Below are 14,787 nucleotides of genomic sequence, written 5' to 3'. Positions count from 1 at the left end.
TCATCGCCCCGTGAAATGCAAGCGTAAAAGCAGCTCGGAACAAAAACGTCTCAAACTGAGACGAGCATGTGGCAGGGAGTGCGGCCAGCAACTGGGACAACCTATCCAGACCTATCGGGCGCCTCTCATCTACTCTGCGACCCTCAAGGCGTTGCCACCCACGCAGCGCTTTTTGTACCACGAAAGACGCTGTCGGGTCCTGGATATTGTGAGCCCTGGCAACAAAGGAAATGGCAGCACGATGCCTCTGGGCCGTAGCCACTGACTTCCCAGCCCTACGCAAGAACATCAGAAAATGTACTACCCATTCCTCATAGCCCCAAAGCCCCTCTCTCTCAGTCCCCAAAAAGGCTAAATAGGCCCTAAACGCCCCTTCATATGCCTTCCTCGTCCTTGGTGCTAGACTCTCTCCCACGAGGTGACGAAGTTCGGGGCACCGAGAGACCAGAGAGCTTCGGGAAAGGGTGCCGGCTCTGGGTCCGCTGAGGGAAGGAAACCCGAGAAAGCCTGCATTTGAAAACGAGACAGTGCATCAGCCGCCTGATTCAACACCCCTGGGACATGTTTTGCTCTGAATATCACGTTCAGTTGCATACACAGTAAGACAATTTCTTTGAGCAGCCTTAAAAGCATTTTACAACGTGCTGCCTGACTATTGATGCATTCTACAACGGTCATATTGTCAGACCAAAATATGACAGAATGATCTTTGAACCCTTCGGGCCAGGTTCTGAGGGCCACCAAAATGGGAAACAGTTCAAGGAAAGCAATATTACTTGTCAGCCCCTCTTCATGCCACCATGTCGGCCATTTTTGTGCCGACCATTTTGTGCCGAAGATGGCGCCAAAGCCCATGCTTCCCGCTGAATCTGTCCATAGACCAAGCTCATCAGAGGACACGGCTGGTTTGTTCCAGACGACTCGACCATTGAAGTCCGCCAAAAATGCTAACCAAATACGCATGTCCTGGCGGACCTCAGCCGATAGTCTCGTGCGATGATGACCCTCCTTTAGGCCAACCATCGCTTGGGCAATTGAACGGGAAAAGGGGCGGGCCATTGGGATCACCCTCAGGGCAAAATTCAACTTCCCCACCAGTTGCTGCAATTGATGCAGCGTAACTTTAGATGCATTTATACATACTTGCAGGGCTGCCCTGAATTTCGACACTTTGGCAGCTGGTAAACGAAAACAACCCTCACTAGAGTCCAACTCAATCCCCAGAAACTCGAGGCAAGTCGTGGGACCCACAGTTTTACCTGGTGCCAATGGCACGCCAAATTGACCCATTAACACACAAAAGTCAGCCAAGGCCCGGCCGCATTCGTCATCCCCGGCGGCCCCAAGGAACAGAAAGTCATCAAGGTAATGCATTACATTTCGGAAACCCGTTTTCTTCGTGAAGACCCATTGCAAAAAACTACTGAAATTCTCGAAATATGCACAAGATATAGAGCACCCCATCGGCATACACCTATCCATGTAATACGAACCTTGAAACATGAATCCCAGAAGACGCTGGTCATCTGGGTGTACCGGGAGCAATCGGAACGCTGACTCGATATCTGATTTCGCCATCAGCGTCCCGGGCCCCAGGCGATTCAAAATGGCTACGGCTTCATCGAATGATGCGTACCGCACCGAACATACCTCTGGATCAATTGCATCGTTTACAGAAAGACCATGAGGAGCTGATAAATTATGAATCAATCGAAACTCACCTGGGTCCTTCTTGGGGACCACCCCTAAAGGAGAACAGACAAAATTCTGTACCGGGGGTACACTAAACGGGCCAGCGACCCGACCTCGGGCAACCTCTTTCCGGATCTTATCCTGCACTACGGTCGTATGCTGCAAGACGGAAAGTTGATTTTTGCACGCCCCGACACCCTGAAAGTCCCCTACCGGGATGCGGAAACCATATGAAAAACCGTTCCGCAGCACCCCAGCAGAAGTACGATCCGGGTATTCACTGAGCCAGGGAATCATCGCCAAGGTATCAATCGGGGTTGGTAAAGGCGCCCCTCGGACTACATTAGACCTGTTTGGCGCCTCCTCTACCCCCATTCTCACCCGTTCTGGCTCTGCACGAGGACTCAGGATGGGGCGACCCGCAACCACTACATTCGTGCTTGAATTTGCACGATCCCTGGGGCCTAGTACATTTACCTTTGTTAAAATTGAAACAGAAACCCCTTTTCCCTGTATTGCCGGCAGGTCTCGAGTAATCGTCGGTACCCGCACCTGCCCGAAAGGGCGTCCCTGCATATTGGCGGGAGGACTCGCCAACATTGCCCCCCACCAACGGCATTTTCAACATTCCTGATTCTTTCATCTTATCCCATGTTAAAGAATCATAACAGTCCCAGGTTAAACTTTTGTTATGCTCCATCGCCTTCCTGAAAAGGTTATCATAACAGAACCAATGGTTACCTTGGTGCGATGTCGAGTACCCCATAATTCGTGACTGATAAACTGGAAACTCAGGAAGCAATTCAGGCCTACGTTCCCCCAAAATCGACGTAAAAATTCCCCATGCATTGCCCCAGTTGCCAATATTCTCATTCACTTTAAAGGCGGCCATTTTTGCGCGCCAAACACTCGGATGCATTAGATCCTTTTGACCCTTAACAGTTTCCACCTCATAATGATCGACAAGCAGGGAGAAAATATTCACGTATTCCCCCGCCCAAATCTTTTCCTTTATTGCCAAAGGAACATGTTGCCCCAATTTTTCTCTACGGGAGGGTGCTGACTCATCCCTCGCGATCGGCAATGGCCGCTTACCTGCACCGGACGCTGCTTCCGCCACTCGTGGCTTGTCTATCACTGCAGCCGGCGCGGGCACCTTGGCTGCATCTCGTTTCTCACGTAACTGTTTCATCAGCGCTTGTGCCTCGGCAGCCGTGGCGCCCTCGCTACTGTCGCCCAACCACGCTGCTAGCTGTGCCGCCAACTCGGGAGGCATATCCTCAGTGGATGTCGGGGTGACCACAACGGGAATTGGATTCCCCTCCCCCGGTACCGGGGCTGGCGCCTCGAGCGGGGCACTGGGAACCGGGACGTCTCCCCCGGCTGGTCCCCTTCTTGGCCTCTTGGGCTTCCCTCCAGGAACTGCTCCAGCCGATGGACGCCCGATCCCCCCTCCCCGTCTCGCTCCGCCATCCGCTTCTTTATTTCGGACATCTCCTTCACGAGGACCCGAACCATCTGGTCAGTCGTCATTCTCTTCGCGCCTTTCTTGGGCATTTCTCCGACAAAGTATCTGTAAGACAAAAAGAAAGATCAAAACGCTCAAAATTGGCTCTTCGTTCCGTCTCGAGCTCACGTGCAGCGAGGAGGTGCAGCTTCAGAGCACAAGAACAAGAGGACGTCTTCTGGTCTTGCGTCCCTTTTATCCGTCTTCAGGGCGGGCGTAAACCCGCCCCTGCCTGCCCCGAGGGCGTGGCTGGCTGCGTCAGTGTCTAGGCCAGCCCACTCTAGGGCGGGAAAAGGCGCGCCCCGGCTACGCCGCTTCGGGCATACCAGCCGAGACGCGCCTCCCGCCCAAAAATGGCTTCCCGGGGGGATCGAGGCACTCCGCCATACGTTCGGGGGGACCGAGTGGTCGCCCCTTTCCATAATTCCATTTTATCTTATTTGACAGCAGGCATGCCACCCCTCCCCTTGCATGTCCTCTCCTAGATGGAATTGCTATACAATCTAAAGTGAAATAATCCTTACATAATAATTCCTCTGAACACCAGGTCGCTTGAAGACAAATCACGTTTGCATCTAGTGCATATAAATATTGTAACTTCTCCCTACTATTCTTATCCCTGCAGCATTCCACAATATTATTTTTAATTCATTGCTAAAAGGATGGCTGTTGTGGAAGATTATTATTGGATCTGCTCAATAGAACACCAGGTAACCAGTTCCATTGTGGGCTCTCCTGTGGGCAGGAGTTGTCGGGTTAGGGCCTTGAGCTGCTCCAAATGGTGATTCCATTATGGTGATCCAGGAGCTTCAGAAGTATCAGCAGCAGGGGAGGCCAAAACTTTATAGAAGGGCTTCAGGGAGGGTGTGACTGTGACCTTGGATACAACAGCCTTACGCTGTAGTAGTAGAAGATATAACTTTCTCTACTTTCCCTCCTTCCTTGACTGGTGCCAGCGATTTTTCCCTTCTTTTGTTACAGAGTTTAGATCGAAGCCCAAGTGAGGAGGGGGCAGGGGTTCCAGTCCTTGAAGAGAGGTCACCAGACCCTCCCTAGTATGGAGAGTATACCGGGTCTGGTGCCTTAGTGGACTAATGCATCTACTGCAGGGGTCTGTGTTTGACCTCATGGTCACAGGTTCAACTCCTAGCAGGTCCACTCAGCCTTTCATCCATCTGAGGTCGATAAAATGAGAACCAATGAGTTGGGTAACAATAAACATCTGCTATTCAGCACCTTGAGACACACGGGTGATAAGTGTGCTTTACAAATACATGTGTTATGTTATGTTTATGTTACACCTACACACTTTCCCAGTTACGGAGGTGGGCCTTTTCTATACAGTTTTCCTCCTCTCCATATGCTGCAAAACCGTCCCCTGACTGACCCCTATTGGCCTGCCTATGGCCCCTTCTGTAGTCCACTCTGCTTGTGGTGCGTGATAAAATACTTCAATATTTATATTCACTGAGGGGCATAATGTAACAGCTTGTTTACTAATATTACCGACCAAATTACAGAGAGTATTGCAACGCACTGCTCTCTCCCCTAACGGAAAGGTCTTACCGCCGTCACAACAGAGGGTACCAGCCCAACCAGCATGCTTCTGTTGGTCCAATCCATCCGAAGCACCCCTACAGGTGCTGACTCTTCTACCGCTGCCCCAGGTACTGAAGCATGCAACATGGCCACTGTGTGGTCTACCGGCAGCTCCCTCCCAGCAGGGAACCCGACACCACAGCAAAACAACACGATCCCCCCCAGCACGATCGAGGGAAAATACGGTATCTCTTGCGCTCTCCAGCAGGGAAAGGAAAGCGGGTCCAAAATCACTGCTGGAGAACACAAAGGTATACAGGGCAGCGGGGGCCGTAGAGGGTGAGAAGAGCCCCGCTAACCTCATCACGTGAAGAAGCTGACTGGAGACCAGCAGTCAATTACGCTGCGGCCGCCATGTTTTCCACACAGCCAAAACGTTCCAAATTCTTTTTTAGTATTTACAAAGATGAACTGAGATTCTTCATGCAAAGGTATTGAATAAAACGGTATTCAGTCAAAATATTGAGTTGGAAATATTGACACACTAGTATAGAGTTTTAAAATATCCTGACGCAGAAATATCGATGCAAGAATATCGTGGTCAAGAATATCGACTTTAAGGTAAGGAATATCGATTTAAAAAATATAGAAGTCATTAATATCATTTGTAAAAATATAGGTATTTAAACTATCGATTTTTAAATTAGTGTTATGTAGTTTAACATAAATTTTAAATGTATGTGATTAATTTTTTGCATAAGTATTGTTTATGATTTTTAATACATGTGTGAACATTTTAGTAGTTATTATTTTTATTGTAATTACATTTTGCATTTTTTAGCTCCATAGCGGGCTGGGGGTTTATAGGGAATATGGTGGAAAGTGATTTAATTATAATAAATGTATGTATGTTTTTTATTTATTCATATTCATTTTATTGAGATTTTATAATGTTAATTGTATTTTAAAAATTTTTGGGTACATTTCATGTGTGGGTTGTGAGGTTTATAGGGGTGAAGGGTGTAAAGTAATTTATTTTTAATGAATTAAGAATTAGTTGCTGATTACTATTAATTAATTGACAAATAATTATGGCAATTGTGTAATGAATTTTAGGTGTGGGTTGAGGGGTTTATAGAGGTAAAGGATGGGAAGTAATGTATTTTTGATTAATTAATAGTTAGTTGTTAAGTATTATTAATTAATCAATTGACAATTTAACATGGAAATTCTGTAAAAGGTGGGAAGTAATTAATGTTTGACTAATTAATATTTAGTTGATAATTAATGTTAATTAATTAATTTATAATTAATTAGAGGAATTGTCAAAAAAAATGTTTGGAGTTTGGGTAAATAGCAGTGAAGGGTGGGGAGTAAATTACTTTTACTCACGTTATAATTTGTTGTTAAATACAATTAGTTGTTTGATTGAATAAGATTGTAATTGTGTAATTATGTTTTTTTACGGTTTCATTTTAGGTGGGGGCTGTGGGAATTATAAGTATAATGAGTAGGAAGTTAGTTAAATTATATGTGTTTTAATTTGTTTTTAAGTAACAATATTTGTTTAATAGATAATTAATTATGCTAATTATGTAAAAAAAATCCTATGTGGGTTGGGAGTTGTGTGGTGTTAGAGGGTAGAAAGTAAATAGACTACTTTTATGCAATAATTAATATTTTTGTTAAATAATTTCTAAATAAAAATATGTATTTGTATTATTCGTATTTATCATTTTTTTAATGTTTTTTATTTTATTTTTAATATTACATGTATGTCTTATAGTTGTTAACATATTTATATTTGCTTTTATTTACTTCTTTTCAAATATATTTATATTTATTTTAATTCTGAACTAACTGGAGAGAGAATAATACATTTTTCCCCTCCGCAGTCCAACGCTTTTCCTATTGATGCACTCACTGGAGTGTGAATAGTAAATCTGATACCTCTGACACTTTCCCTACCTTTGCACTCACTGGAGTGGGAATATTTATTTTTACTGGTATCTTCTGACAAACAACATGACTCTCAATGACCAGCTCCAAACATATTGGGAGCACAAATTATGTCCAGGCCCCAAGGATTCTATACCTGCCACAACTGCAATGCCTGTAAAGTTGACATTAACAAGCATATGGGATTAGCCATACCTGGTAAATACACAAGCTAAATCAAAGACTGGATGAATTTTAATTTGAATCATGTCATCTACATTATCATCTGTCATCATGCAATAAAATCTACGTAGGCAGCACCATCAGACCACTGAAAACCAGAATACTGGAACTCTATCGAAAGATTCACAAACCAGAAACGGGACCACCACTAACAGAACATTTTCAAAGAACACCACCTGCACAACAAGACTTTAAAATTCTTTGGACTGGAATTGGTGAAGCAACAACCGAGAAGTGGAAACCGAGAACTCCGAATGAGACAAAAAGAAAGCAAACTCATCTTACATATGGACACTGTCAATACCAGACTTAACAAGTATGCTGAAGTGCACTATTGTTTATACAAGTGAATGAACTTGTAACTTCTCTGTGGACATCACAACACACTTACCAACCAACTACTTGCCATTCACACAACCAATCATAATTCGGCCCATCAAATAACCTTATGACCTTTCTCGGAGAGCTCCTATACAAAAAAGGTCTTCCCTGAGAACTCAATATAGGATAATTAGTTGATGTCCATATATACACAGTCTTTCTCCAAAGAGTATTCCTCAGTTGGCACAGTGCAGTCTGTTATTCCGTATTCTGCATCCATACAAAGTCAGCTCACATAGTCCATGTATTCCAAATTAATGTTTTTTATTCCAAAATTAAATCCAAAGAAAATAGCAGTCCACACATGTTTTGTCATGCATATATCTAGCACTTTGACTTCTTCAGGGCAGACATATATGAAGCTCCAACCATCAACTCGTCAATTATCCGCAAATACTCCTCAAGAACCAATATTCCCGTTTTGAGATGCCCCCTGCTGTGCGACCATTAGACTCTATCCCAGTCACTTTGTCCCTTAATTGCTGCCAAAATGTTCCCATTAATTGTTAATCTTTCTCAAAATGTTCGTCCTCCCTTCAATTAAAAAATAAATCCGCCACGAGTACGTGATCCTGTATCCTGAAAACAGCGTCCTGCTTTCAACACGGCAGCCGACGTTCTACCGAGCTCCTATACAACCTCGTTTCGCCTAGGTCTCTCGTCCCCATTTCTTCTCTCATTTCTTGTCACCGCATCAACCTATGACCAACTCGCCAACAAAGACACTTCGTTTTATCCCCACTTACCTGTCTCGCTATGTCCCAACGTGTCCTTTAAGATTTTCATTTTTCAACTTGTCCCCTGAGAGCTTCACATCTTATCTCCTATCCTACTCTACACCTATTTTTTTTTTTGCTGAACACTCCTTCAGCATACTCACTCTCCAAGCACTGGACTTTCCTGCGCCCACTCAGATCTTGCCCCAGACTCGCCCTTGCCAGCGTATCCCTGTGACAACATGAAACTACATCTGATAACCTGAGCCATAGTGTTATCAATCTGTCTTGTCAAGTATTACTGACAATCTGGTCCTTTTCGACCATCCCATGCCTTCCATATATATATTTTTCTCATGATGTAATTCTCTTTCCCCGTCTTGTTAAGTATTGCTGCCTATCTGGTCCTTTTTGCCCATCCCATGCCTATTATAATTTCTATCTGATTATATAATTTTCTTTTTCCTGTGTTCTAATATTATGGTATGATATCTGACTGTTAAATCGTCCGTTACTCTTAACGGTTTCAAATTACCATAACCTGGCCAGGTCACAACTTTCATTTCCCCTGCAGTCTCGAACCGCCCAAGACAGCATCATGACCTGACGCTTTTACGGCAATGATTTCTGACCGCATCTCGCTATTTAATGAGCGCAAACAAGATGCAGCACTTCTTCCAGACCGCAGTGTTTCACAGACGCAAAGGGGACGTTCTTTGAGAGTATACAGATTTTTCACCAAGTAAGTCCGCATCACACGGAGAACACAACTCAACTTTAGGTAATACTTGACCATACTATTGCTCACTTTTATCTTCGATTTTTACAGATCATCGTGCTTACTTTTGGGTTTCTGACATCCCGTCAAGGTCCTTATGACATCAACTCCTGCACCCCCTCTGCTTTCCGTTTCATATACCTCCATAGTGACACCTCTTTAACTGTCCCTTTTTATACAATTGTGCTTTCAAATGTCAAACTGGCTTTTTGCTGTCCTCTGCGACATTCTCCTTTTGCCGCTCAAACACTGATCTCTGACCTTACTGATTGAAACTGAACCTACATAAGAAAAATGTTCAGGTAAATCGAACTTGACTAGTATCATATGAGAAATCATCTCCCTTTGTTCTAAAACTTGTATGCACAACAAAGATGTATCTCGGTTATGTTTTGTAATTCAAACACTAAATAAGAGGGATTATTTATGACCGCTGTTTCCCTTTATTCCAAGTATATTCCACAAGATGTGTTTACAAAGCAATTCTTTGTTTTTCAAGATGTATGTGCAATATTTGCTTCACTTAATGCTGGAGGCTATGATTATTCCTAACTCTCTGCTCAACCATATATATAATTAAGACTCACCTAAACTACAGGGTGCCTCCTCAACATGCATAAAAGAAGAATACCAGATATCAAGACTATGACTATTTCTGCACCAATAGACACATACACATATGGTTATTTTGCACTTTGTTCACTAGTATTGCTAGAAAGATGAATACCACATGTCGTGATTATTGCCACATATGTTTAAATTTCCTTGTGTCCACCGACAAATGTGTGTGCTGTATTGCCTTTGTGACAATTTTCATCTTGATCTAAATCTTTTAATTTCCCTCCAAACACATTTTCACACAACATGTGTTTTATCGGGTGTCAATCTCAATTTCTCATCCATTTGCCTAACTATCCCTCTGAACCACATTCTCCATCTCTTCACTATTTTCCATTTATTTTGATCTCCTCTTTCTCCGATCGCTACCTCTACCCTTGATTATATGTCCACCCTTTGGAATATTTCTTTCAATTTACTCCTATTTTCACATTCAGCCTTGAGAAAGCCCTGGTCTGCTGGCTCCGGGTGAAACCTATGTTGGTTGTTCAATGTTTTCGTACACATCTTCAAATAAGGAAGAAAAGACTACCAGGATTGAGTTCTCAACTTTCTATTTATATATGACGTCTAACACAAAATTTGGAGATATACTCGCATTAAAAATCTATATGATTAAAAAGAGCACAAACAAATCACACATATGAATAGTTCTTTTTACCCTTCCGCTATCCAACACTTTCCCTACTGTTGCACTCATGGGAGTCGGGATAGTAATTTTTAGCCCTCTGCTATCCAACACTTTCCCTACTGTTCTACTGACTGGAGGGGGAATAGTATATTTTATCTCTCCCCTATTCAACTCTTTCCCTACTGTTGCACTCACTGGAGTGGGACTAGTCGTTTTTACCCCTCTGCTACCCAACACTTTCGTTGTTGATATTTTGTCTGTGAACCGAAAAAAACGCTTGGCACAAGTCAATGACTGTGTATCATTCTACTTCTAATTGAATCTGGAACAATATCATGATACCACTGAACAACGAGGAACCACAATTTTGTTTATTTTTTGAGGATCTTAAATGATTCTACCTTTGCTACTCTGCTTTTTAATTTTCATCACAGGAGAACTGCAAGGACTACCAACCACTTCTTCAGGGATTCTATTTTCAATTATTTTCCCATTTACTGGTTTCATTCCCTCTTCAGCCTCTTTAGTTATTGTCTAGTTCTGTGAAACATTGCATCTGATATCACCTTAATCTTTATTGGTTTTGCAGTTTTGAATAAAACACTTTTTCCAATAAAATCCCATTCCTCTTCTCTGACAGTATGTCTTAACTCCAGAGCTAGATTTTCTTTTGTCAAGACTAGGTACATCTCTAATCTCATGTCTCCTGAACGTAATTTTAAAACTGGTTGTTCATCTCGCATTTCTACTGCAATGCCACCCACTGTTCAATAAATAAAGCAAGTCATCTTGCAAAGAAGATCCCTACCAAGCAAGTTCCCTGGATTTGAATCGGACAACATTAGCAGATGTTTATTATCCATTTGTCCTATTTTGACTGGAACATTTGCAGAAATCTGAGTTACAATTAGTTTATTACTAATTCCTACAACTTGGACACAAGTCCAAGTTGTAGGAATTAGTAATAAACTAATTGTAACTCAAGAAGAATAGGGTTGAGACTTTCACAGAACAAACTGTAGAACATGTAGCTCCTGTATCAATCAGAAATGAAATAGTATGGCCGTTGACTTCTCAGTCAACTTATGGGCCAGTTTGGTCTACCTCTAGGTCTGCTCTAAGTAGGAAATCCTCCTTTTCCTTCAGGTACCACCATTGTGAACTGATTCCTCTCATTTTATCAGTGAAAATCATATTATTTTGTTTTGTGTGACTTTTTATTATTCACTTTTTACTGCATTACAGTGTGGCATTGGCATTCAGAATGTTGTCAGTATAATCAAGATTTCATTATTTTTTTACACAAATTGATTTTTGTCCCACATTTTATTCACCCATATCTGGATTCTTCTATATTCCCTTTTCCAATGCCTCGTCTGCCCACTATAATGACAAGCTGTACTCTTTTTCAACATCTCAACATTTCCAGTCATATAACATGCTCTACCCCCTTAATTCACCCTATTCATATTGTTCCGCACAAAATGTATATTTGAACCTATTTGATTCTTTGATTTTTTTTCCACATTTTTAGTTTGGGCAATAATCAGCTTTTCTTTTTTTTCTTTTTTCTTCAAAATCTCATCAATGCCCTTTGTCAACAAACACAACTCACTCTGTTGAAAATGATGGTTAATTTCTGACCTTAGCCCATTCACAAAGCAGATACAAAACCCTGTACAGCATCTTTCTCTGGATTTTCGAGTCTGCTTTGTTTTTTACTTGCATTAGTCTCTCGTTATATGACTCTTTAGGTTCTTATGTCATTCTCAGAATACTTTCCCAATATATATCCGTCTCCTTGATTAATTTTTTCAAATGCTCAATCAGTGCCTTGTATTTTTCAGGTGCATCTGCAGACGATGCGATATGAGGACCAAGTCTAGCTAGTTCTTGTGCTGGTCATCCAAAACCCACCTTCCATTCCAACCATAAATCGCCATGAAAAACAAAATAACGTGTTTAAATCAGCCCACAACATCAGGGAAAGGTGTGTCAGCTTTTAAATGTTGTCATACGTTTTTCTGGATCTTGTCTAAATCTTGTAAAGTTATGAGTAAAGACATAGAAATCTGCATTTGTCAAAGGGACATACACCAAATTCCCTCTGTGTCTCTCCCTTAACAGAAATTCAGCCTGTCCCACTTCTGAATCACTTACTATATTTGTTGTCACTTTTCCTCTACTGGCTTTCATTTTCCTTTCATTCAGTGTTCCCTTTTTCTATTTTATTCATATTTCTTCAAATCTTTCCAATCTCACGTTTGCTCAATGAAATCTTTAATATGGGCGCTAAAAGTGATGAGACCTTTCTCATTAATTTCATCATGTATTAGATACATTTGGAAATTCCGTTTTACATTTCTCATTTTACTAATATCAATTGCTCAGCAAATTCCTCCAATTTATCATACGATTCATTAGCATATCAAACTACTTTTTTTAAATCAAATATCTCATTTCATCAGCATTGTATGTCAATAATCTGTCCAAATTCACATTTTCCTGAAGCATCCCTCCAGATAGATTTTTTAAAATTCCAATACAAGCTTCTTTTGGGGATGGTTCAACCACCACTGTATGTTATGGGACTATCTGTACATGGTACTCCTTTTCTCTGTTTCCACTTGCTCTAGTCATTATAATTGTAACTAAAACGTCTGTTGGAGCACTTGGTACAATCCCATCAAGACTTAGCACTGCTGCAGTATCTCAACCTATATCTCTACCGATCCCAAAAAGCAGTATGGGTCAATTCCTTCTGTCTATCTGTCTATGGAGGAGGTTTAGAAATGACAACTTATTCATTATTTGTCATCATTAATATCATCTGACTCCTCTTTTTATTTTTTACATTATGGTTTTGTCTTACTCTGTTCTCATAACTAGATCAGGAAATATTTAAACACATTCCATCATGTCTTTCCTACAACCTTTCTCTTGTGACTCGAATTTACCTTCAAATCTTTCAAACCCATTTCTAAATAATTTCTCTATAGTTCTGTCTTTTTTGTCTCTTTCCTTTTCTGTTGCCATCCGATCCCAGTCATTAAGTAGATCAAACTGTGTAATTCTCTGTATTTGTACCATGTTATACATGGTTTGTCTTAAGAAATCAAAATTATTTTTTTACAACTCTTTTTATTGACATTTACTCAATTATACAGGATCTGACAAACGACAACAGTAAGTGTTATAGCTAGGCCTGGGCAGTAAATTCTGTTCCGCTCGCATAATTTGGGTATCTTGGTTAATTTTGCGTTCCGCGGAGAACACGGTATTGCCAAAAATTCTGCAGCTTTGCAGAATTTTTTGCTTGTTCGCGCTTTCAAAATGCGTGTTCACAAGATATTTCCCCACAAGCACGCAAGCAGCATTTGCGAACAGAAAAAAAGCATTGCGAACGGGCAGAACAAGCAATTCCGCGTGCTCGTGGAACTCTGCATGCTTGCGGAGATTTTTTACCATTTCGCAGAGCTTTGCGTAGCGTGACTAAGCAAATTCTGCCTACCCCTAGTTATAGCATTACAGAGTACAGTTTGTTTTACTGATCTTAGGGCTGATCAACAAGCATCTTATTGCAATCTAGTGACACTTTCCTCATAAGCAGTTCTACTATAATTCGTTCTGCCCATCTGAGTGGTGGGGGAGAACATATGCTACCCCTATGTGCATTCCATTTACCCCATATCTTGTTCAACTTCTTGGGGCAACCTCTGCCTTCGTAGATGACCGTTTTGCTCCCATGGATCAGTCCACGTCTCTTTCCCACTCCCCCAGAGTGGATGTCTCACTTGCCCCGCATTTTCAAGCAATATCCCTTTTGCTATCATCATACCGCACACAATCTGCAACTAAGTTGCTACGAGCTCCCAGTATCGTTTAACGGCAGGACAGTCCCATAATATATGATAGAATGTACGCTCCTGTTCGCAAAGTCTTCTACATGTTGGGTCTTCCTTCCTTCCCATTTTTGTTAGGGTATTACAGGAAAGATAGGACCTATGTAGTATTTTGAGTTGGACTAGCCTTAATATCAATGATATGGCTACTTCTCTTGGGGAGGACAGTGCCTCCTGCCAGTCCTCATCTTCTAGTTCTCCTTTGTCATCCTACCAAGATTCACAAAGTCACAGTAGAGGGTCAGGCATGGTATTGAGTAGTTTCTGATATGTCACTGAGGTTGCCTTTCAGTCCATATAGTCAGTCAAGAGCCTATCTTCCAGTGGGTATGTTTCCAGGATACCTGTGCCTGGTGAGATGTCTGCCATAAGGGCATGCCTTATTTTTTTGTATCTATACATTTCTGTGGCCACATACATCATATTATTGATGTAGGTCCAAGAACAGGACCACTCCTCCCTTCGACCACAGGTCTCCAACCCTAGAGATACCTATCATATCCCATTTGCCAAAGCCCGGGCATCTACTTAATCTGCCAAATCTTTCTGCCTCCCACGGGGACATAGATTAGGTCATTCCATTATGCCATCCCAGCTTCTTGGTCACTCAATGTCAAAGGGCGATCAGTTAATATAAATAAAGGTTATCATCAGGACGATGGTCATATGGTTCTTGAAATAAGCTCTGAGTTCATTGTGCGGAGCGAGAATCCAAGGGGTGCGCTCTGTTCATCAGGGATGCTTCACTAGTAGGGCACAGCATTCAGGGCTGGAATTCAGTCTGTTAGAAGATTAATCAAAGGAGGCGACGGTTATAAAGTTGGGCCGGAAGATAAACCGGG

Source organism: Lissotriton vulgaris, chromosome 2_1 (assembly GCF_964263255.1).
Source record: "Lissotriton vulgaris chromosome 2_1, aLisVul1.2, whole genome shotgun sequence".
Lineage (NCBI taxonomy): Eukaryota > Metazoa > Chordata > Amphibia > Caudata > Salamandridae > Lissotriton > Lissotriton vulgaris.
Note: the sequence above shows the minus strand (reverse complement) of the source record.